Raw genomic sequence first — 24,495 nt, forward strand, 5'->3', positions numbered from 1 at the left:
GCTTGCTTCAGGCCATAGAGTGCCTTTTTCAATCTGCATACATGGGACTCCTTCCCATGCATCTCAAAACCCTGCAACTGCTCAATATAAATCTCCTCCTGAATGAAGCCATTGAGAAATGCGATCTTCACATCCATCTGGTGGATCTTCCAACCCATCTCTGCTGCAATCGATATAATGGAGCAAATAGATGTATACCGAGCTATGGGAGCGAAGGTCTCCTCATAGTCAACTCCCTCTACCTGTGAGAACCCTCTCGCCACAAATCGAGCCTTGAACTTCTCGATGCTGCCATCTGCAACATGCTTTATCTTGTAGAGCCATCTGGAAGTAACAACTGATTTACCTTCAGGCCTCGACACTACCTCCCAAACATCGTTCTTCATAATAGAAGAATACTCCTCCATCATGGCCTCTCTCCAGACCTGCTGGCTGGCTGCCTCCTCATAACTAGAAGGCTCAGAGTCAATAATGCTTGTTACCAATGCCATGTAACTACAAAACCGCTCAGGTGGTTTACTCTCTCTAACCTGTCTCTTTGGCCTAGCGGTTGATGTGGCCTCAGGCAAGGTATCTTGAAGCCACTTGGGCTTCCTCTTCCCTGAGCATACTTCTCCCACCGGAGTGAAAGAATCCTCATCATCATCAGAAGCCTGAACTCCTGAAGGCCTGCTAACTGACCTCATGCTTGAATCTATGCCTGTAGATGCTGAAGTACTGTGCGAACTGTCCATTAGTGGACTACCTTGTGAATTGCTCTGTGGACTGCCCTGCATGCTACCCGAAGAACCACCCACCTGACTCTGAGAGCCACTGCTCATGGATGGGCCTGACACTGTAATCGATGTCCCTCCTGATCCCTGACCACTGGATCCCTGTGACTGACTCAGCTGCTCCTGAGGGTCTAGTGACTTTAGATACTCTAACTCCCGTGACCTCCTGAAAGCTCTCTCCTCCTCGAACTTCACATCCTACCTGACAACCACTTTCCTCTGCGCAGGAATATAAATTCGATAAGCTTTCGAGGTCTCGCTATAACCCACAAAGATGCCCTTGTCTGTAGTGGGCTCTAGCTTGGTCCTATTCTCCTTCGGGACATAGGAATATGTAAAGCACCCAAAGATACAAAAGTGCCCAACATCAGGCTTCTTCCTAGAAAAAGCCTCCTTCGGAGTCACATTCCCCAAGACACGATGTGAGCTCCTGTTCTGCAAGTACACAACAGTGTTGTAGGCCTCTGCCCATAAAAATAAAGGTAACCCTTGATCATGAAGCATGGCTTTGGCAACCCCTACAATGGATCTATTCTTCCTCTCCGCAACCCCATTCTGCTGGGGGTTGTAAGGAACTGTGAACTCCCTCCTAATGCCTGCCTTAGCACAAAAATCAACAAACTCACCAAGGGTATACTCCCCTCCATTTTCCGACCTGAGGACCTTGATCTTCCTACTTGTCTAGGTCTCCACAAGAGATTTGAATTCTTGAAACCGCTTGAAGACCTCACTCTTGGTCTTCAAGAAATAAATCTTCTTGGAGTGGTCATCAATGAATAAAACATAGTACTCATAGCCACTCAAGGATACATGAGACATCTGACCACTCACATCGGTATGAATAAAGTCAAGGATCCTGGTCGTTCTGCCGTCACTGTTGGGAAAACGGGATCTGGCAAACTTCCCCATAGCACATCCTCTGCATACATCAAGGTGATTAGAACTGAAATCTGGCACACCAGTGGTGATCTCCCGCAATATACTCAAGGCCCCATGATACATGTGCCCCATCCTGCGGTGCCAAATGTCACACAACTCTGAACTGCTAGATCTGCTGCCGGTCCTGTCTCGGGTGCTGCTACTCAATGTCATCAGGGGTTGGAATGAGAAATTATACACCTTGGCATGGCACACACCAATCACTCTAGCTGAAGAAGCTAGAGTTCCCCTAGGATATATAAGCACGTGCCCTCTGTTGAACAACACATCATACCCTCTGTCCTCAAGTGCTGAGACGGATATCGGGTTCTTCTTCATTCTAGGCACATATAGAACATCTGACACTTTCAAGGGAGGTTTGGGTCCCCTATCAAATGTCAATGTCCCCACACCGACTGCTTTAACCATGCTGTCATCACCCAAGTACTATCTTCATATCAGTATCATCCTCTGAAAGCTCTAAGAAGTACTCTCTAGCTCCTGTCATGTTGCGGGGAGTGCCACTGTCAACATACCCAATGCTAGAAGATGCTTTGCTACTAGCGGGGAGTGCACACTCCCTCTGAACCTGTATGGCAGGTGATCCTGCACTAGTGGCCTCACAAGCTATGAACCCAAACTTCCGATCAAAGCTCTCTATCTCTACAGAAGTTGCCATGGGTTTGTCTCTCCCTTTTTTGTTCTTTTTCTTCGGACACACAACAACATAGTGTCTCAAATTTTGACAATTCCAACATTTGACTTTGGAATAGTCCTTCTCCTTGTTCTGCTGCTTGCCTTTACCTTTGCCTTTGCCTTCACTGTTGGAAGTTTGCTTCTTTGCTTTGCCCTTCTTGCTTCTTGCTAACAATGCCACATTGTCATCCTCCTCCCCCTGTTTGGTTTCCCCAAGATGATTCTTTTTGATCTCATTCTGAATGCAATCATCCCACAACCTCCCCCAATCGGGAAGGTTTTTTTGTGCAAAAATGCCATCCACAAAATTCCCCCAAGTCTTGGAAAGACCATTCAAAGAAATCCTCACCAACTTAGTGGGAGCAATGATCTCACCTACGACTGCCAACTCATCTCTCACTAAAGTGATCTTTGTGAGGTACGCTGTAGCACTGTCAGTCTTAGCCATTTTAATGGCCTTCAGTTTCTCCTTTAGGACCATTTTTTTGTTTTCATTTGAGCTCTGGTAAAGACTAGTCAAGGCTGTCCCCATCTCATGTGCGTAAGTCTTTCCTCTCACATGAGGAATGACATGATCTTTGATTCCTTCCAGAATCAATCTTTTTGCCTTAGCATCCTTTTTGTTAAATTCTGCCAACTATACAGGGTCAGCAAGTACTACTACTGGGTTCTGTGTGGTATTTACCATAATGCCCCAGATTTCTGCTTCCTCAAAGATGCTCTGAATTCTCTCATTTCATGCACTGTAGTTGTTCTGCCCATCCAACCTGTCTTCAACTCTCAAAACCAAAGACATGTTTCACTGTCCTACCAAACTGAAATTTTCAAATTTGTAGTAAAGGTTTCTATTTTCTGTGTAAAATCAACTTGTTGTAATTTTCACTTTGCTATCCCAAACTACACTTTTCAGCCAATCAAGCTTTGATACCATGAAGAAATTTCAACCCCCACTCCGGTTATCAGTTTTCCCTATCACTCTATGCATTTAGTTTTAAATCCAAGCATGATAAAAATTCTAAAATCTAGAAATGACAATATTTTCTGAAAACACAAATTTAGAGATTTCATAACTGCTGAAATTGCAGAAATAAAACACAGTAAAATTATGACAGCCACACACAGAAAATAACACAGTGATTTTTGGTCAATGTGACCCGGGAAACACCCCCTACAACTCTTCGGGAAAACTAGTTTGAGAGCTCTTCTTTATTTCTGAAAATGCTTTTACAGAGAAACTGAAATACACAGTAAAAATTCCAGCAACCACAAATTACAACTTACCTCGATTTTTGTGCTTGAACTCCACTTTGAAAATCATGCCATTAGCAAACAGAGAAAACATAAATTTTCCAGCAATAAAACAACATTAAAGGTTATACGACCTACCTCTTAAACCATAGTTGCGGGGGAGCGCCCCCCCCCCCCCCCCCTCGCACCCGCTCCCAATCCACGCTCCGGGCGGGAGCGACTCGGGAGCGGGTCGGGAGCGCGCTCCCTAAAAAAAATTTCACTCCCTGCCTTTTCGGGAGCGTTTTGCCTTTTTTGCATTTTTTTTTTGTAGTAATGTTCGAAATGCAATTTTTTTTGAAAGAAACAAATAGTTTTTGAGTGGGGCAGCTTAATGATCAAGTCTAGGCCCTAGTATTGATATGCTATTCATGGTAATGTTAAATTCTTAAAGTAAAAGTGACATTTTCTTTAATTTTCATTTTCATCATTTTACTTAAATTTTTAACATTACCATGAAATGACTCAGGATGTTTGAGAGTGGTTTCGTCCTCATTGGATTTCATATGGAGAAAGTAGAATTTTAGATTTCATTCAAAATCCAGCAGACTTATCAGTTTTTCAGGATTTCAGGATTGGGGGATTGCAATGTTTCCATTGAATTTTGTCATGTATTAGGGTATGGAACTCGTATTTAATCAAGAGTACCAATCCCTCTATGTACCTTGATGTTAGTGACATTGGTTGTTGAACTCCTCTATCATGACCCTTCTAAAAATGTACGCATCGCTCAAACAAAATCTTGACTTGACATGCTATGCTTTTTCTATCTTATGTTAATTCTTAGAGGGTGATATTAATGACAAAGATCCCCATACAGATACAAAGGTAATGACAAAGATACCTCTGGATATTAATGCTTGGAGGGTGATATTAATGACAAAGATCCTGATTTTGCAACAAGACTAAAAAATTAGACATTTCTCGTGGTGGCAAGAGGCCCAAGCATAAGAAATAGATAATAGATTTACTTCTCTTTTCTAGTTTCTAGTAGCTTTTATAACTATTGACTCTTTCATATTTATTATGATATTTTTTTAAACAATATATGACAATTTAAGTTTGAAGTTGGCAATTATAACTCATTAGTAATGAATTATGAATATGATGCTTCATGAAAGTTGAAAGTTGTTTCATTTCATTTCATTTTATAACATTTCATTTCATGTTAGATATTATTTGTTGTAATGGTTACACTTAGCTTACAAGTACAACTTTGGTGATCAATGATGATAAATGTTATATATTGAATTTTGAAAGCTTGAAACTTTAAGATTGATGAATCATGAGACTCAATATGTTGTATGTTACTAACTTGCGGACGTGGTTGATGAAGATTATAACTTCTAGATGATTGTTGTTATATGGTTCAATCTATGCTTTTTTATGTTTTTTATATCTAATTCATCATTCTACATGTTTTTGTTGACATATATGTATCAAAAATTAAAAAATATAAAAAATATATATATTTTTAAAAAATCGCTCCGGGATTCGCTCCCAAACCGGGAGCTTTTGAAAATGGTCGCTCCCGCTCCCGCTCCCAAGTAACATGGTCTTAAACCGTGCCCAGAATCTGATGTACGGACTGTACGTATTTCAACAGTACAATTGCCTCAAAATTCATGCCTAAATATGCCTCGAAATTTGTGCCCTTGCTGCTATCCCTCTTCCTTGATTTTTGTGCCTTTCTCCTGCTATACGATTTTGCCTTGGGATGCGTACAAATAAACACTGCTGCCTAGATTTGCTGAAATATCTTCTTGTTGCTCTCATTCACTTCCTCACTGCTCAGAAATTTTCTCCTTGCTCTCTCTTCTCTCTCTCAAATGCTCATGAATGAATGAATTGATCTTTTCTCTTCTCTTATCCTTTTACTCTCTAAATGACCTTTTGGGTTACCCTAAGATCTAATGGCTGAGATTCATTTAGATCCAGGGATGAGAATAAATGTGCATTTAATTCTTACTTTCTATTTTTTAACTCACCCATTTAAATAAAGACCCACTTAGCCTTTTATTTCTATAGTCACTTTTTCACTTTCTAATTCTTCATTGACTTTAATAAAGTCACCTTTAAATTAGAATGTAACTTTACCATTTATAAAATCACTTTTAAATTAGAATGTAACTTTACCATTTATAAAGTCATTTTAAAATTAAATTGACTTTCTCACTTATAAAGTTATTTTAGGAGAAAAGTACAAATAAATTTGGACACTTTTCGCTAGGCCAAAGTTCAAAGCCTTAGGGAACCACTTGTCCTCTCGTATTCAAATTTTAACATAGGCCTTTGATCAATGTGATTGCTCAGAGCCCAAAGGGGCAAATGTTTTTGAGGACAGTGGATTGTGATAGCTAGATGAAAGATTCTCAATTCATTATTGACATCTTGATTGAAGCAAATGAATTGGTGAGGCCAAAAAATGTTGTCTAGGTAATCACTGACAATGCAACGGTGTGTAAAGCAGTAGGCCTAATTATTGAAGGCAAATATCAACACATCTTTTGGACCCTTTGTGTTGTACATTCATTGAACCTCAAATTTGATTCTCAAATTGGCAATTTGGCACCTGCAGGTTGCGGAGACTCATTTTGCTTCTCACATCATAGTTTTAACAAGGCTTATGCAAGTGAAAGATGCATTACAATCAATGGTATGGAGTTCTCTTTGGAACCAATGGAGGCAATCCCAATCTGATAGAGCACGAGCAGTGAAAAGGTTGATTGTTGATGATGAATTGTGGGATAGGGTGGAGTACCTCTTGGCATTTACTAAGCCAATTGTGGAATTGCTCCATATGTTTGACACAGATATGCCTAATTTGGGAGAGGTGTAGAAGGGCATTGATTCCATGATAGAGAAGATAAGGGTGGTTATAAATGCCAAGGAGAATGACCTAGATGAATTCTTTTACAGAGAAGTAAAAGATATATTGACCAGACGGTGGAACAAGATGACCACCCCATTGCACCTTTTGGTCTATGTAGTGAATCTAAAATGTTATGCTGCAGAGTTGCTAAGTGATCTAAAAAGAACCGCACCAAACAAAGACTCAGAAGTCTCATAAGGATTTAAAAAGGCTTTTAGAAAGCTTTTTGTAGATCTTGAAATTGGGCTTCAAATTCATGCAGAGTTTGCTCATTTTGTGGGATCAAAGGGTTGGGGTTCTGATATTGATTGTATGTGGGACAAGAGGGCAATGAGTCCAATTGAATGGTGGAACTACTATGGTGGAGAACTTCCACATATCAAAAAATTGGCCATCAGGATCTTGTCACAGGTTGCTAGTTCCTCTTCAGTAGAAAGGAATTGGAGTACATATGGCTTCATCCATTCGATGAAGCGAAACAGATTGGGCTCTAAGAAGGCTGAGGAACTAGTGTATGTTCATTCAAACCTTCGCCTTCTGTCACACAAGAGAGACGAATACAAATTTGGGGCTGCCAAATTATGGGATGTGGAACCAAAGTTGCCTGACTTGGATATGACGTTGAATGCCATGTTTCATATGACTTTGTTTGATGCGGAGTCACCAATAGGTGGATCTTCAAGTGGACATGGCAGCAATGTTCCCACTTTTGAAGAGGATGTGGAACTTCTTAGTGACAGGAATGAAGACATATTTGATGATATGTAAATGTAATTTATGATGGTGTTTTAACTTTTAAACTTTTGAACAACCATATGAATTATGAATAATGATAGTAGACTGCTAGTCATAGTTCATTTTGTACTTTGTACTATGTAGTATGGATTATTAATTTTGGTGATGATGTCGTAACCTCTCATGTTGATGATTGAAATTTGAAACAAAAATTTGAAACTTGATGATATGACATATTTTGAATCATGAATGTTATAATAATCATTAATGATGATGACAATGTTTATGCTGAATTGATGATGATGATAGATGATAATTGATTATGTGTTTTTAGATATAATCTAGATTCTAAAAGATGAATGGTAATGTGAAATTCTTATATATATATATATATATAGATATATATATATATGCCGTTTCTTGTTGTATTGTATCTAGATTTTTTGAAAATTTGTCGTATCCATTTCAAATCCTGTATCCATATTCGTTTCAAACCCCGTATCCATATCCGTTTCAGTGCAACTTAGGTTTCAATGTTTCTCCCTTTGTAATATCATTTGAATGTATTGTTTTCTGATATTTGATTGAGAATAAATGTCACATAATTCATCCTTGTTTTTGATGCTTTGTCTCATAGATTCAAATATTTGTACTCCTGTCTTCTAAAGCTACTTTAGGATTCATCTCCTATGCCCTACTGTAGTGTATTGTTTTTCTATTTTCCTCTTTCAGCTACAACGATGACTTGAAATGTCTAAGATGTGCCATCTACCTTGCCTTTGTTAATTCTTGATCATACAACCAGTATCTTGGTAAGTTGCCTTAAACCCTAGCTTGTTGACTCCATTGCCCAATGGACTATCTCCCTCATGCCCAACCAAACCCTATTTCAACGCAACTCAACTGAAGATCTAGCCACTGTGTGAATGTACAGTGAGTTGCTAATTCAATAATTAGGCTGTCAGAGAGAGTCCTCTCTGGATTGAAGGGGCTAGCCTTCAATTTGTAAGATTAGTTTATAAAGGTTACCTTAGAGAGTGTTTTGTTACAACAAAGAGAAACTTTCTGAGTGCTAACAGTGACAGAGGAATGCAACATGTCAAAATGGTTGAAGAACTTTCAAGCAAGAAAAGGAAGTTGTCAAAGGAAGTCTAGATGACCAAAAGGAGAAACAAGGTATGTATATATTTAGATTAAGTCATGTCATCATATAGTTGCAGGTTGCATGGGTGAATGCTTTATCTGATGAGCATGTTCGAAGAAAAGGGATCTCTTCCTTTGGAAAGATGCATGAAGGCATGATTCACATATTGACAAGATGAAATCAACATAATATGTCCTCATATGGAATATGAGATCGCTGTCAAAGATGAAGGAACTATGGATGGAAGTCCTTGGGAGCAATATGTGAAGTAAGAAAGAAGAGAACGTAAAAGATGCAACTATAGTGATGGTAAGAAATCAACATCCGATGATTAGAGGAATTGGTTATGACATCTCCATAGAGAAAGTGTAAAGACTTTGATGAAGTCTATAAAGAAAGGAGACCCTTGACATTGAATGCCTTGGACATGTGTTCATGAATGTGCAGGATGTTGATGTTACAAGCAAGAAGATGTCATGATGAAAGGCCATCATAAAAGGTAACTTTGATTCGATGTTCATTTTTTGATTCTTGAACAACATTTGGATGGGTTGATACAGGGCTATCGAAAGAGAGTTGTAGATGTCCCCTACAACTAACACTCATGTGGTTGGATGGAAAATCCCAAGGGAAGCATGACTTGGAAGAGGTAGTTGTATGAAGAAAAGCCAGATGTGGACTAAAAGACCACTTTCCAATGGAGAGAAGGGAGACATGACTGGAATGGTTCAAGAAGGAAAGTGATGGATGGCCAATGCCCTGCAAAAACCTAGAAGACTTAGGCTCCATAACGATGAAGATAAAATTCATGACATTGAAAGGAGGAGCTATACAAGCAGTTGAAGGCACCGTGATCTCAACCAAAGAGTAGAGAGCTGCTGTTGGAAACAAGTACCTAGTTAAGAGGGAGCTTGCAATCAAGTCCCTGGTTAAGAGGGAGCTTGGACAAGTCCCTGGATAAGAGGGATCTTGGGTATATTCCTTTTATAGGAATGAGTATATCTTCCCTAGTTGAGAGGGAGAGATATACACATCATTCTTGTCTTCATATTGTGAAGAAAGAATGGAGGATTGGGTAAGCATCTGAGACTGATTCTGATACTCTTTGAGGATGAGGTAGGGCATCCAAGATAAGAGTAGTCGAAGAGGAAATTCCTTGAGGATGTGTTATTCCAAGATAGGAATTATCCTAAAAGGACATACACTGTGAACATCTAGGTGGGGTATGTGCCTTGAGAGACAATGATGATGGTGTCTGTCAACCATTGTTCTTGCCAACATTGTGCTCTGAACTTGTGGAGAGATAGAGATGTTAGTCAAGGCCTTGCTATGTGACAATATTGGTTAGTGTTGGAATTTCTAAGTCTAACCCGTTATAAATTCTTCCTGTATTATCTGGTTTATTTCACCTACTTGTTTAACTATTTAACAAGTTATTTACCATGTAAATACTGAAAATAAACACAAGTACAGTGTCAACATCTACAGACCATCAACTGAAAGAAAACAAGCATACAAGTGACACCGTTATTTTTGGATCAATGTCCCTAGAAAAATCCAATGCGGGAAAACCGATGCAACTACTCAGAGAGTTTTATTATTATGCAGTTTATTTGAGTACAACTGGGTGCCTGAACCGGCTCACTCGACAGAGAAAAATATATGGCAACAATACCTTTATATCCGGAAATAAGTATTCAGAAAACCCTTCCCACGAAACCCTCTTCGGCACAACTGAATCTCAACGTTGGCCCTTCTAGCCTCTGTGTTAGCCTCCTGCTGACCTGCGTCAACCCCAGGACTCTTTGTGTCAACCCTCTAAGGCACTGCACAGCCTCTGGGAGCCTCTGCGTCACTCCCTCTGCCCTCTGCGTGGATGATGCAGTCTCTCTGGGCTCTACACTACCTCTGTTGGGCTCTACGTAGCCTGGACTGACTGCTGCTCTCGCTCTCTCTGCTTCTGTGCTGGTCTCCCAGTATTGTCCTTGCCTCTCTGCCTCGTACTCACTGCCCCTCGTTGCTGATCACCGATTCAACTTTGCTTAGCAACCCTGCTCTAGTAAAATGAATAACTGATCACTCTGGTGTGTTCTCCAACTGACCCTTCAAGCCTCTTCTTATACTTTTCTTGTTGTTCCATCAATGGCCGAGATTAAATCTCTAATCAATGGCTAAGATTAGATTTGGCTTGATCCATGACTTTTGGAACCTTTTAACCCGGTTTTATATTAATACCCATTAATATTTTAATTTTCCTAGGTCTAGACTTAGGAACTCCATTAAAAATATTAATTATTTTAATATCTCCCAAACCAGGTACAATCTATCCAAACTATTTCTGGGTCTTGGAGATGTCATGTGCTTTAGCCTCTTCACCAATTTTCATGGCTAGAGTACATTTGATGCTACCCCAAATCAACACTCCCTCTTACCGAGGATTGTGCTCTAGTAATACTCCACACTGAGCATCACCCTGATTATCTGACATCGGTCCTTGTGCTGATGCTAGGCCTTCCCGCCCAACATTCTCTGCACTGCTACATCCTGTATTGTTGCCCATGGCACTGCCACTACCGCTACTGCATCCGTACGACGACTCCCTTTGCATCCGTGTTGTTGTTGGTCCATCTTCCCAGCACTGCATCTGCACTGCATCCCCTCTCATCATGCTGCATCATGCTACTGCACTGCAACTCAGTTATTGAGAAGTAAGTAACCAATCCACCCAACTCTGACATTCCTGTCAGGCTAGAGACACTCCCGATGTTGAAGCTCCCTCTGCCGCTAACAAGTGCTCCCTCTACTGACCTCTGTGATGCTGCAACAACTCCCTACATCTCTCATTGTTGCACACCTCTCTGTGCCATCCTGCGCTGGTGCAACACTCCCGTGCCTCTCGCATTGTTGCAGTCTGCTAGCCTCGCGCTGTCCGGGGATTTCTGCACTGTAACACTCTCTGCCGCTCCATCCGCATCTGTTTCTACTAACATCCGCCAGTCCTGCTACTCCTCTTCGGGGTTCCTGTAGCAAGGTATAATCCAAGAGGTTGGGTACCTCAAGGATCCTGCCCCTCATTGCCTGTAGTCCTCTTGACTACAGCTCGATGTCTTCCCACTTCTTCTCAAGTGGCACATGAGCACTCATGGCATAATCGTCCTCCTCCTCGATTTCTTTCTCTGCCTTTGCAGGCGCTGCCTTCGAGTCCGAAGCCTCTCACTTGCTCTTCTTCCTACGACACTGGTTCGCAAAATGACTCAGTTCCCCACAATGGAAGCACATGACCTTGGAGAGGTCCTTCTTCTTCCTCTTCTCCTGCTTTCTCGCATATGCTAGAGTCTCATCCTCTTCTTCCTCCTTCTTGATTCCGACCCCTTTGTCGTTACTCCCTGCCTTGGGCAGCCGTTTGATCTCTTCTTAAGGAAGAGCCGCCCACAGTTCTTCCCAATCTGGAAGACTCGTCTTGCCCAATAGGCTCTAGACAAATACCTACCAATCCTTGGAAATTGCATTCAGTGCGGTCCTCACCATCAATTCCTCATCCGGCGTGGCCCCTGTGGAAGTTAGTTGGTCACCGATCTCCTTCAAGCGACCAAGGAAGGCATCTATTTGCTCTCCCTTTTGCATCTGGTATGCCCTTAGCTGATTCTCCAGGAGCATCTTCCTCTACACAGAAGTATGCTAATATAATGTCTTCAAGGCATCCCACATCTCCTTTATCGTTTCCTTCTCGGCAATATGTGGTACCACATGATCCTTGACCCCATCAAGGATGATGCACTTGGCCTTTGCCATTGCCTCCTCCTACCTTTCATTAGCTACTGGGTCAACTGGGATAGCTATCACTCTCGAGATGAAGTCCTTGAGGCGATGTTTGTCTAGAATGGACAAGATCTTGGCCTTCCAAACCACAAAGTTGCACGCTCGGTCCAGCCTATCCTGATCTCTCAGCCTATTTACGACCATCTCACTGCTCTTCTTTCGACTTCTCCGAGTCTCTCTACTTCCCTCTTGGAAGCATTGTTTTAAGATCCGGCCGGCTTGGAACCGAGTCGGCTGAGTTGGTCTGAGCCGGAATTTTTTTTTTCAGCCCGACAGAAAATTCGGTTCGGTCGGTCGAGTTATGACTGACTCGACCGAGTTAGTCATAACTCGGCCGACTCGGCCGGATCCGTAACTACTTGGCCGGGTAGCTGACAGTGGCCAGTGAACCATAAAAATACGTCATTTTTTGATTTTTAAAATTTTTTTCTAAGTGTGGGGGACTCCAAAGGGGTCTATGAATTAGTTTGCTGGTCTTTGGGGTCCATTCCCCTCTCCCAAACCCTAGTATTTGATCATATTGCCCTACTAAAGCTATGCTATTCATGGTAATGTTAAATTCTTGAAGTAAAAGTGACATTCTCCTTAATCTTCATTTTCATCCTTTGACTTAAATTTTGAACATTACCATGAAATGACTCAGGATGTTTGAGAGTGGTTCTAGCCTCATTGGATTTCATATGGAGAAAGTAGAATTTTAGATTTCATTCAAAATCTAGCAGACTTATCGGTTTTGTAGGATTTCAGGATTGGGGGATTGCAATGTTTCCATTGAATTTTGTCATGTATTAGGGTATGGAACTCGTATTTAATCAAGAGCACCAATCCCTCTATGTACCTTGATGTTAGTTACATTGGTTGTTGAACTCCTCCGGGATTCGCTCCCAAACCGGGAGCTTTCGAAAATGTCGCTCTTGCTCCCGTTTTCGCTCCCGCTCCTCGCTTTCGCTCCCGCTCCCCGCTTTCGCTCCTGCTCCCTAGTAATACTGAGCCAGATGATGTTGGCAACTCTAGCAGTAGCCAGTAGTACTAGTCACAAACTTTTGTTGTAGAGGCCATTTCTAGCCTCTTTGGTTATGTGTTTTTGTTTTGATCTTTATATCATCATTGTGTATGTATTGGACAGTGCACTGGGTGCCATTTTAATATAATGGATATATTCATGAGCCTACTTTGATCATATGTTGTTTTCTATCTATATTCTAATGATGTGTGTTTGGAAACATGAATGAAAATCTTTAAAATTATGTGTTTTTATAAAAAATAAATATTTAATGTATTTTTTACAATGACCGAGTCACTGAAATAGAGCCGGTCGAGTCGATACAGAGTCGGAGTCGGAGTCAAAGTTGACCCTCGGCCGAGTCGGAGTTTTAAAACATTGCTTGGAAGTCCTCTGTTCGACTCCTGCTGAGTCTCTCAACATCCCGTCTAGACGTTCTCAATTCGACTCCCTCTGAGTCTCGATTTCCCTTTTGGAAATCCCTCTGCCAACGTCAAGTTGCCCCATTTCGATCATCTGTGTAGCTGCACCATTGATCCGAATTCCTTGGCTAGAAATCCGCCTTGACAACAACTCCCTCCCCCTTGGTCTTGCGCTGTTAGGTACTGTTCTGACCATAGTACCCCACCAGCTTCTCTCCGCAAAATACCCACAACCTCCTAAACCCTAGCCACTGAAGGATTGAGCCACTTGGATTTGTGCAATCCCGACACCGACAAATTAGCGCCCCCAGCCAACTGCGCCAGCTCTCCTGGCCTCTATGTGAGCCTGATTCTGCTTCCCTTAGCCTCTGCGCTGCCTTTCTTTGGCCTAGAATGATGACGCAATCCCTCTGCATCACTCCTTCCTCTGTCGCCTTCTGTAACGATCAGCTTTGTCACTCGAGACAGTGGAATCTGCTGCAAATGCTCTGCTCGGCTGATGCCTCCAGTTTTTCTGTGATCTGCAACCACGCTTTGATACCATGTTGGAATTTCTAAGTCTAACCCATTATAAATTCTTCCTGTACTATCTGGTTTATTTCACCTACTTGTTTAATTATTTAACAAGTTATTTACCATGTAAATACTGAAAATAAACACAAGTACAATATCAACATCTATAGATCATCAACTGAAAGAAAACAAGCACACAAGTGACACCGTTATTTTTGGACCAATGTCCCTGGAAAAACCTAATGCGGAAAAACCGATGCAGCTACTTAGAGGGCTTTATTATTATGCAGGTTATCTGAGTACAATTGGGTGCCTGAACCGGCTCACCCGACAAAGAAAAATATACAGCAACAATACCTCTATATCCGGAAACAGGTATTCAGAAAACTTGTCCCACGAAACCCTCTCCAGCACAACTGAAGCTCAGTGCTGGCCCTTCTGGCCTCTGCGTCAGCCTCCTTCTGACCTGCGTTAGCCCCAGGACTCTCTGCATCAACCCTCTGAGGCACTGCACAGCCTCTAGGAGCCTCTGCGTCACTCCCTCTACCTTCTGCATGGATGATGCAGTCTCTCTAGGCTCTGTGCTGCCTCTGTTGGGCTCTACGTAGCTTGGACTGGCTGCTGCTCTGGCTCTCTTCGCTTCTGTGCTGGTCTCCTGGTATTGTCCCTGCCTCTCTGCCTTGTACTCACTGCCCCTCGCTGCTGATCACTAATTCAACTTTGCTTAGCAACCCCGCTGTAGCAAAATGAATGACTGATCACTCTGGTGTGTTCTCTAATTGACCCTCAAGCCTCTTCTTATTCTTTTCTCGTTGTTCCATCAATGGTCGAGATTAAATCTCTAATCAACGGCTAAGATTAGATTTGGCTTGATCCATGACTTTTGGAACCTTCTAACCTAGTTTTATATTAATACCCATTAATATTTTATTTTTCCTAAGTCTAGACTTAGGAACTCCATTAAAAATATTAATTATTTTAATATCTCCCAAACTAGGTACAATCTGCCCAAACCATTTCTGGGTCTTGGAGATCTCATGTGCTTTAGCCTCTCCACCAATTTTCACGGCTATAGCACATCCGATGCTACCCCAAATCAACAATTAGTATAATGCTCTGGCATAAGCTAAGGAAGTGGCTTATGAGATGGCTTATCAATCTGACTCTTTAGTTTGAGAATGTCCAAGTATCTTGTATGGAGTATGAATACCTTTCTAATTAAGAGGGAGTGTTGAAACATGTAACTAGGTTCTGACTTTGTAATGACATATGTAATCATGATTTAATGTATTTGATATAAAAAGAAAATAAATTTATTATTGTGGTTCTTGAGGCATGGGTTTGATGCTCAAGGGAAATTTATTTTTAAGTCAAACACCCAATGAGTGCTTTTAGGGCTTGTCATTTAGTTTACAAGTCAATTGAGTCATTGTCATGTATTGAAGACCCATTCAGGTATGTTACATATTGTAAATAAAATATTATTTGAGTCAAAGTAGAGTCAAAAGATCCTCCAAGACATTGTCAAGATGCAAGCAACAAGTCGGGCTGTCAAATAGTGACAAGTCGGCCTAGGGATAGTGACAAGTCAGCCTACAAGATGTGACAATAAGCCTATATAAAGGACTCAACCTCATTTGCAAAAGAGATCATCCAAACAACTCATGGAAGCACAAGAAGAAATATAAATAACCAACAAATAAAAGAGAGAAACAAGATAAAGGAAAGCGAAGTTTTAAGGATTGTTTTTGGGCTATAACTCCTTCCACATGTGCGAAAAACTAGGGCGTCCACTGCAGAAGAAAGACTGAATTCGGTGTCAAGATAGTTTATTGCAGGTTGAGATCTTGAGGAGAAGAAGCCTAGTCAAGCGAAGGAGTAAAAGGACCCAAATTGCCACATACTTGTCACAAGATAGATCCCTTTCTGGTGACTCCTCAATCAATTCATACTACATCCCCTAGTAGCTTTTATGAGGATACTCCTAGAAGCATAACTCCACGAATAGGAGGCGCTACTAGGAGGGCCGTGGAGGTAGGCACTTCCCCTATCAAACCGACCACACCTCTGGTTAGACAATTTTTTCCCTATCCTCTCCCCCACTACAAACATGAATAGACCTTGGAACCTCGTTGCCTTTAGACCATTAGACTTTAGTAGGTACCCTGATGCTCCTCATCCCTTGCCTAATAGATATCATGAGTGGTTGCTTAGATTTAATGGTAATGACACATCCACTGTTGAAAGACACAATTACGACTTTTTTTGGGCAATTGGTCCTAGGTATATTGATCGTGAACATGTGGTTATGATGCCATTTACCCTTTCTCTTGATGGAGATGCTAGAGATCGGTACTTTAGCATGCCTCAAGGAAGTGTCACCGTTTGGGACACTTTTCATGATGCTTTCAAGAAAAGATGGGCAACGGAGCAAGATGGAGTTATGCTTGTTGATCAATTTCTCACTGTAGTGAAAACCGGTAAGGAAACTGTTAAGGATTTTGTTTAGAGATTCGACAACCTCCTCAGTGAATTCCCTGTCAGGTTTTGCCCTTTCTCTTGATGGAGATGCTAGAGATTGATACTTTAGCATGCCTCAAGGAAGTGTCACCATTTGGGACACTTTTCATGATGCTTTCAAGAAAAGATGGGCAACGAAGCAATATGGAGGTATGCTTGTTGATCAATTTCTCATGGTAGTGAAAACCGATAAGGAAACCATTAAGGATTTTGTTTAGAGATTCGACGACCTCCTAAATGCTGCTTGAATAGACATGTTCAACTACCCTAGGGCCAAGGTTGAGCCTAAACCTAAGCTTATATCCCAAGATGATACTATCATCCAAGTCTTTGCCCAAAAATTGATAAATTCACTACCAAAATCACCCAAGGGCAAAGGGCTCTCATGAATAGAATAACCGTGGTTGAAGGAAATCAAGGTTCTAGGTCAAATTTTCCTCAAAGGAACCAATTCAACAAGGACAAATCTTTCCCTAGGAAGGCCACCAAGGAAGAACATACCATGCAACAAAATGTCCCAAGAAGCCTTGCCCCAACCAACCTGGCGGGACAAGGAGAGTCACCCTGGTACCCAGTCTCTGAAGATCCCGACGAGGATGGCTCTTGCGAATAAGAAGAAGAGGTAGACCCAAGGTTACTTGGGAGTGGGAGCGAAAACGGGAGCAGGAGCGACATTTTCAGAAGCTCTCGGTTTGGGAGCAAATCCCGGAGCGTTTTTTATATAATATATATATATATATATATATATACATTTTTTTTTATTTATATTTTTTATATTTTGATGCATATATGTCAACAAAAACATGTAGAATGATGAATTAGATATAAGAAACATAAAAAACATAGATTGAACCATATAACAACAATCATCTAGAAGTTATAATCTTCATCAACCACGTCCACAAGTTAGTAACATACAACATATTGAGTCTCTTGAATCATGATTCATCAATCTTAAAGTTTCAATCTTTCAAAATTCAATATATAACATTTATCATTATTGATCACCAAAGTTGTACTTGTAAGTTAAGTGTAACCATTGCAACAAATAAAATCTAATATGAAATGAAATGTTATAAAATGAAATGAAATGAAACTTTCAACTTTCACGAAGCATCATATTCATAATTCATTACCAATGAGTTATAATTGCCAACTCCAAACTTCAAACTTAAATTGTCATATATTGTTTACAAAAAATATCATAATAAATACGAAAGAGTCAACAATTATAAAAACTACTAGAAACTAGAAAAGACAAGTAAATCTATTATCTATTGCTAATGCTTGGGTCTCTTGCTGCCACGAGAAATGTCTAATTTTTGTGTCTTGTTGGAAAATCAAGATCTTTGTCATGAACATCACCCTCATTAACATATGATAGAAAAAACATAGCATGTCAAGTCAAGATTTTGTTCGAGTGATGGTTACATTTTTAGTAGGGTCATGATAGAGGAGTTCGACAACCAATGTCACTAACATCAAGGTACATAGAGGGATTGGTGCTATTCATTAAATACGAGTTCCATAGCCTAATACATGACAAAATCCAATGGATCCCGCCAATCTTGAAATCCTGAAAAACTGATAAGTCTGCTGGACTTTGAATGAGATTTAATATTCTACCTTCTCCATATGAAATCCAATGAGGTCGAAACCACTCTCAAACATCCTGAGTCATTTCATGGTAATGTTAAAAATTTAAGTAAAAGGATGAAAATGAACATTACCATGAATCTTGTATCAATACTAGGGCCATAGGCTTGATAATTGTGCTGCCCCACTAAAAAATTATTTATTCCTTTGAAAAAAATTGCATTTGGAATGTTACTTCAAAAAAAATTGCACAAAAGGCTAGGGAGCAAAAATTTCGCTCCTGGATTCGCTCTCGAAATTCGCTCCCATGCGGGAGAGATTTCGGGAGTGCGCTTCCTGGTCGCTCCCAAAGGGAGCGCGATTTGGGAGTGGGTTCGAGGGGGGGTGTAAGGCCTTCGAGCCGCGGTGCGACGGGCGCCGGGCGAGGTCGTGCACGAGGGCGCGGGCGGGCGCGCCGAACGACGGAAGTGCGGACGATAATGCGACATAAAGTGCGACGATAGTATGAAGGCTTATGCGGCTAAGTATGGAACGCACCACTTATATGCGATGTAAAGGTTACATGAAAGCCGACTTGTAAAACGTGGACATGTGGGCATATGTGCCAACTTGTGGGGTCAGCCATGGGGCTGCACACCCCTTAAAACATACGCAAGGATTGGTATAAGTAAAGGAGCATGAGGCTCATTTTAACACCAACGAATTCGAACATCACTTCTACGCATAGAGCAGAGGTAAATCTGCGCAAGAGGGGTAAAGGACTGCGCATATCTCATGCGTAGGTTATCTAAGTGCAGATTTGGAGTTTCTTATGCCGGTTGAAGTGTAGGCAAGCGTGCCGAGGTTCGGGTTGTATGTGCAGGACTTGGTAGAGAGGATAAGTGGCTCGGGTGAGCACTTCTCTTTGTGCAAGGGTGCACATGATTGTAAAGCAGGTTGCTTATCTTGTAAATTTGGCTAAGTGTGAGACTTGGTTCAGCCAAGACACACTTGTGTTGTAAATCTGATATTCTTAATAAAATTGTCGGGCAGACTCACATTACGGGGAGTTGCCCCTCCCCTTTATACTTGTTGCAATTGTTATTGTTCTCGGTATAATAGCATGATGATAATGAATGAGTATGGGCTTCATTAAGTATAAAGGATAATTGCATTTTACTTAGTTGCGAAACACAAGCTAAGTATGTTAATGTGAAAGTAGGCGTAGTCCACGAATGTTAGTATTGGTGAAAAGAAAGCGTTTGGTGGTGCCGCACCTTGCTACAAGCGGTTGGAAGACTACCGCAGGTGTAGGGGCGTGACAGGGGGGGAGCCGCTCCCCCGCAAACCTGGGTAGACCCATAACACTTGATTGTTGTAAATGAAACCAATGCATTTAACATCTTACTTGGGGATGCTTATGTCCACCTAGAGCCTAGAAAAACCCAAATCCACATTGACCAAGCTGGACCTGTGCTAGCTGTCTAAAATAGTGGAAGATTCAAAGGCCTTCAATATTCTAGGAAAAATAAAGATCAAACCCAAGCAAGCTCTAGTGTTGAAAATCCATCTCAAAGGAAGGATACTTCCCAAGGGAAAGTGCAAAACAAATCGAAGCCAAAACCTAAGAATAATGAGATTGAGTTGAATGTTGACATGGACAGTATTTTGGGTAAGGTGACTGTGCCAATTTCCCTTAAAGAGATGGCTAAACTTCCTCCCCAAAGGAGGCAAATCAAGAAAGCTTTAGGTCTTGATGATGAACCTGATGACCCACTTGTCATATTACAAAATATGCACATTGATAAGAAGAATGGGGTCATGATCCATTCTTGGTATCCTTAGTAATTAATAATCTTATATTGCACAATTGCATGCTTGATTCAGGGGCATTGGCAAATGTTATGCCATTGAAAGTGATGCATCAATTGGAAATGGAAATTACTAGGCCATATAAGAATGTATGTGGATTTGATTCTAAGTCTATTCCTGTCTATGGTCTTATCAAAGATGTGAAGGTCTCTCAGGCAGCTATGTCTTTAATTTTAAAATTTGACAAGCATTTTCTTGCATTCATTGAATACTTCTTTTTGGGAAAATACTCTATGCTTCAATTCTTGCATATGGATAACCCCGACATGTATTTCTGTATATATCTACACATGCAAAGATATAAATATAATGTCTATTTATTTATATGTATATCCATATATCAATATATGGACATTTATTTATTTATTTGGATATGCATGTATATGTATATATCAATTTATTTGTTTGTATGTATGTATGTGCTTGTCTAAGTAACCAGACACGTCCAAATAGGGGCCATGTCCCATATTTCATGTGTTGGACACAAATATGTGAGGACACGTCTTGAAAATTGGACACGCCGCCTAGGCATTAAATCATGTTTTTGCCTTCTTTTCTGTTGTTTCATTCAGCAAGTTGGACTGTGAGGCAATTTGGAGTGCAGCTGAGGATTATTGTGCACTGTTAGAAGAGATTCCAAGTGCTGGGCAAGTGGATTTGTCCACCAATCTTTAAGATTTTTTTTCCTACAGCAGTCCACTGTCTTTCTCATTTCACATATATCATGGCTTAATCAACGAGGGAAGCTAGTAAAGGTCAAAGGAAAGGGAGGAGTTTTGGTCTTTTTGGAGAAAAGCAGATCAAACATTTTCGAAAAAGGTCAAGGATACAATTTTAGATGATGGTTGGTGGGAGAGGGCAGATCTTACCATTAAGATCATGGACGCTATCATCCTACAGTTCTAGTCTCTAGTATCTACCCTATTTTGTATTTTCCATCAGCATTCCAACCTATAGTAGCAGTGACTCAGTGTCTACTATCTATGCAATAGATTTTGGTTTTAAAACCTTCATGAGAAAACTGCAGTTTGTGATTCTAATTTCTCGTGTGTTTGCCATTTTATCATCATTGATGTAGTACTAGTTGTATGATTGAATTTGTATCATCATCATGTAAAATTGTAAATGTTTTAGTTTCTAAATTCTAAAGAGATTTGAATCTTTGTCTACATTTCATTTTTGTATGTGTTATAACTTATAATTCACTAATTTGTAATATATATATATATATATATATATATATATATATTTCAAGCGAAATCATCTTTCCTCTCAGCTCGAGGGCTAGAGTGGGGGTCAATACAACAATATTCATAGGCACATAGCCATTACAATAATATTTCTCATCATCATGTCCCTCACAGGGAATTCAACCTGGGTGGGAGAGATAACAACCATTCTGCCCAACCACCCTAGAGAACTCCAATTGACAATATATATATATATATATAATGCATCATTTGTGGGGTCACTGTGTCGTGTGTCAGACACTCATATTTCTGTGTCCTTTGTGCCCCATGTCATCACGTCAGTTGCTTTGGTGGTTGTATGTCTAACCTACACAACTTTGCATATTTATAAACTTCCATTTCTCTATATATATTATAGCTTCTCGGCATTCTCACCTTCTATACCTCTTGGAAATGCTTTGCTTATATTCTAATGTAATTCAAAACACATAAATAACATTATATTGTTGCAGTGCTACAGTATAATGTTATTTATTGATATAAATAACATTTGAATGAGGATAATACTACTATTGAAGCATTATGTACCTGTAATTTTATATCTCCAGTGTTGCTTGTTGCTTACAATTAAAGAACACATACATATATCATGTCCGTATATGTTATATCATATTGTACGGCTGAAGTATTTGAATCTTGTCAATAAGTTGGTTTCGGAAAACGTTATAGTATTACACTAAATTACTGCAACAGAACTGACAATTGCAATGTTTAATTCTGATTTTGTGTTAAAAATGGTTGGGTGAATAATTTGCAACTAGATACAAGTATAGGCTGTCCATATCATTCACATTCTAGAATAGGAAAACAGTATTGTAATCTTGCAGGCAATCTTCTTTTGTAAAAGTTCTCTTTATTTCTATGACTTGTGCTGGAAAAAATAGTTTTCTTCTCTGATATTGATATTCACATTTTTTCACCAAAACGTCACTTGTTAATTGTTGTGTATTTTGCATTCATTGGGGTTTTAACTTTTTGCTTATAATTTAGGTTGAAAAATTGTGCGTTTGTCGATTTCAAAGATGAAGCAGTTGCCGCTCGAGCAGAATCACAATTGAACAGGTACCATGCTCTTACTATCCAAGAACAAAGCATCAGAAATCCTTTTGTATTGCAAGTGGTTTGAGTTGATACGGAACACATTCGGCTGATTTTGGCATATTCTTCTTATTTGATCTTTCTGGCTGTATACTTAAGAACTTTGTGCTACTTGCCTAGATAGATTAGTAGTTAATCCAAATGAGGTTTGCTTGCCAAAGCTGAAGGATTAAATCCTACTTTTGTTGATTGGTAAAGACATTGTAATGAGGTCTATGTATAAAATAAACGATAAAGATTTCAAGCAAACTGTTGTGATATTTATGGATATTGTTATGATAACATATTTTATTATAAGATGAGGTATAACCTCTATGCCATAATTCTACAGCCTTAATCAAAATGCCATAGTGATCTTATTTCAACTAGTTTCGAAATCCCAGTCTAAAGATAAAGAAATAATGATGCATACAGAAGAGCAGTGAAGGGAGAAAGAAATGGAATCTTTGTGGCATGGGAAGTTTTTCTATAATTAAGTGTTTTGAACTTGAAGAACCCAGTTGGATTGTGCATAGCCGTTACTGTGTGCAGCTACAATATCCTTGTGAGTGAAACTCTTAGGGAAGAAGAAAAGTGTTTCTCGTTCTTTTGCATGTTTTTAACTTTTCTCTCAGTGAACTGTGTATTTTTCATATTTTGTTGATTACTCTTGACAGTATTATACTTTTTTTGTCAGGTTGAGATTTCTCGGGAAGATTTTGTTAGTGGAAAGAGCGAAACCATTGAGTGGAAATCAAAACAAAGATTTAAACAAAACAGAATATGGGCAGCAGGCTCCTCCAAAGACTAATTATGGACTTCCAAAGGAGAATGAACAGTTAGCAGAGGATGCAACTAGCAAGGGAGCATCTCAAGGCTCCATATTTGCTGGTGAACCCATTGCTCCAAGACTTGGTGTTGACTATCCATTTCCGCCTCATCTTGAGTATGTCTTATTTTCTTATTCCTCAGTCTTCCTTATAGCAAAAAGACCTATGAACACCTTAAGCATCTAGAATTTAAATTATACTTCATATCTTATACTGGTTGATGTGACATTTATTTTCCTCTTATGTTAAAATGCACCACTTTGAGCATCCGCATGCATAAATGACATAGATTGTGAAGTTGCCATAGTTTTTGAGCCACTGGTCCTTTTCTAATTTTCTATGTTTCTGTTTGGACAACTGTTATGAAGGTGATAGCCTTTACAGTGTTTGCACTGTAATGTCCTTCAAATGAAGAATCTCTTTTTAGAGGGAGGATTTTTACTAATATTCTGGTTTGATTTGTTGTTTTTGTTTATTGGATTTCTTTTCTTTTGGAATATTTGAGGCTGCAATTCCTTTGACCCTTTTGGTTTAGGTGCAAGGCTAATGGCCTTTCGCATGGTGTCTAGTTCCACTACAGCTACTAAATTTCTTATGTGGGGTTTTAGGCCATCTATGAATTAGATCATTTGGTGTTTGGTATGTGTGTTCACAATTTTAATAACTAAGTTTTCTATTCCTTTTTTTTTAAATTTTTATTTTATGGATGAGTGCTTCTTGCAATTGGATTGCTTTCATAAGTATGCACAGCCCATTGAAGCATGAATGACAATGTTCCATTTAGCTGGCGTACAAATATAGATGTCACATTCTCATACTGCCCTGAAGCACCTGTTGAACTTAGCTACTGTTATAGGAGGTACTATTCAATCAAAGTCACCCAGAATTTGCACTTGGTCCCAACCTCTATAATCATTCCCTGACGGAGTTGAACCTTGCTGATGGTCTCCACAAGCCACCCTCTTCCCTAGTAGATCATGACTCCATTGGTGAACATCCTATTGTTATATTCTTAAACACCTTTAATTTGTTTTGTAATGTCTCCAAGATGTAAAATAGTGACAACAGCAGTGGAGATATTGGTAGAATTTCGAACGAGTGTATAGAACAGAAATATTTTCATGCAAAACACATAAATTCCAAAGAGTGGTGGGAGCACCTATCCACCAATGTGTTCATTGCACCTGCA

General features: G+C 40.0%; 1 pseudogene across 1 annotated transcript in view; it reads left to right on the forward strand.

Moving 5' to 3' along the window:
* LOC149236094 (U11/U12 small nuclear ribonucleoprotein 65 kDa protein pseudogene) overlaps positions 1-23,492 on the forward strand; it is a 68,691-nt pseudogene extending 45,199 nt beyond the window's left edge. Inside the window, exons 2-3 of the transcript XR_016245892.1 lie at positions 22,390-22,461; positions 23,174-23,492. The product of XR_016245892.1 is annotated as a U11/U12 small nuclear ribonucleoprotein 65 kDa protein pseudogene (transcript). The remainder of the gene's footprint in view (positions 1-22,389; positions 22,462-23,173) is intronic.
* Positions 23,493-24,495: the final 1,003 nt, after the last annotated feature.

This window comes from Pinus tabuliformis, chromosome 8 (assembly GCF_031772625.1).
Source record: "Pinus tabuliformis cultivar Carrire ecotype Pingquan chromosome 8, CPIR1, whole genome shotgun sequence".
NCBI lineage: Eukaryota > Viridiplantae > Streptophyta > Pinopsida > Pinales > Pinaceae > Pinus > Pinus tabuliformis.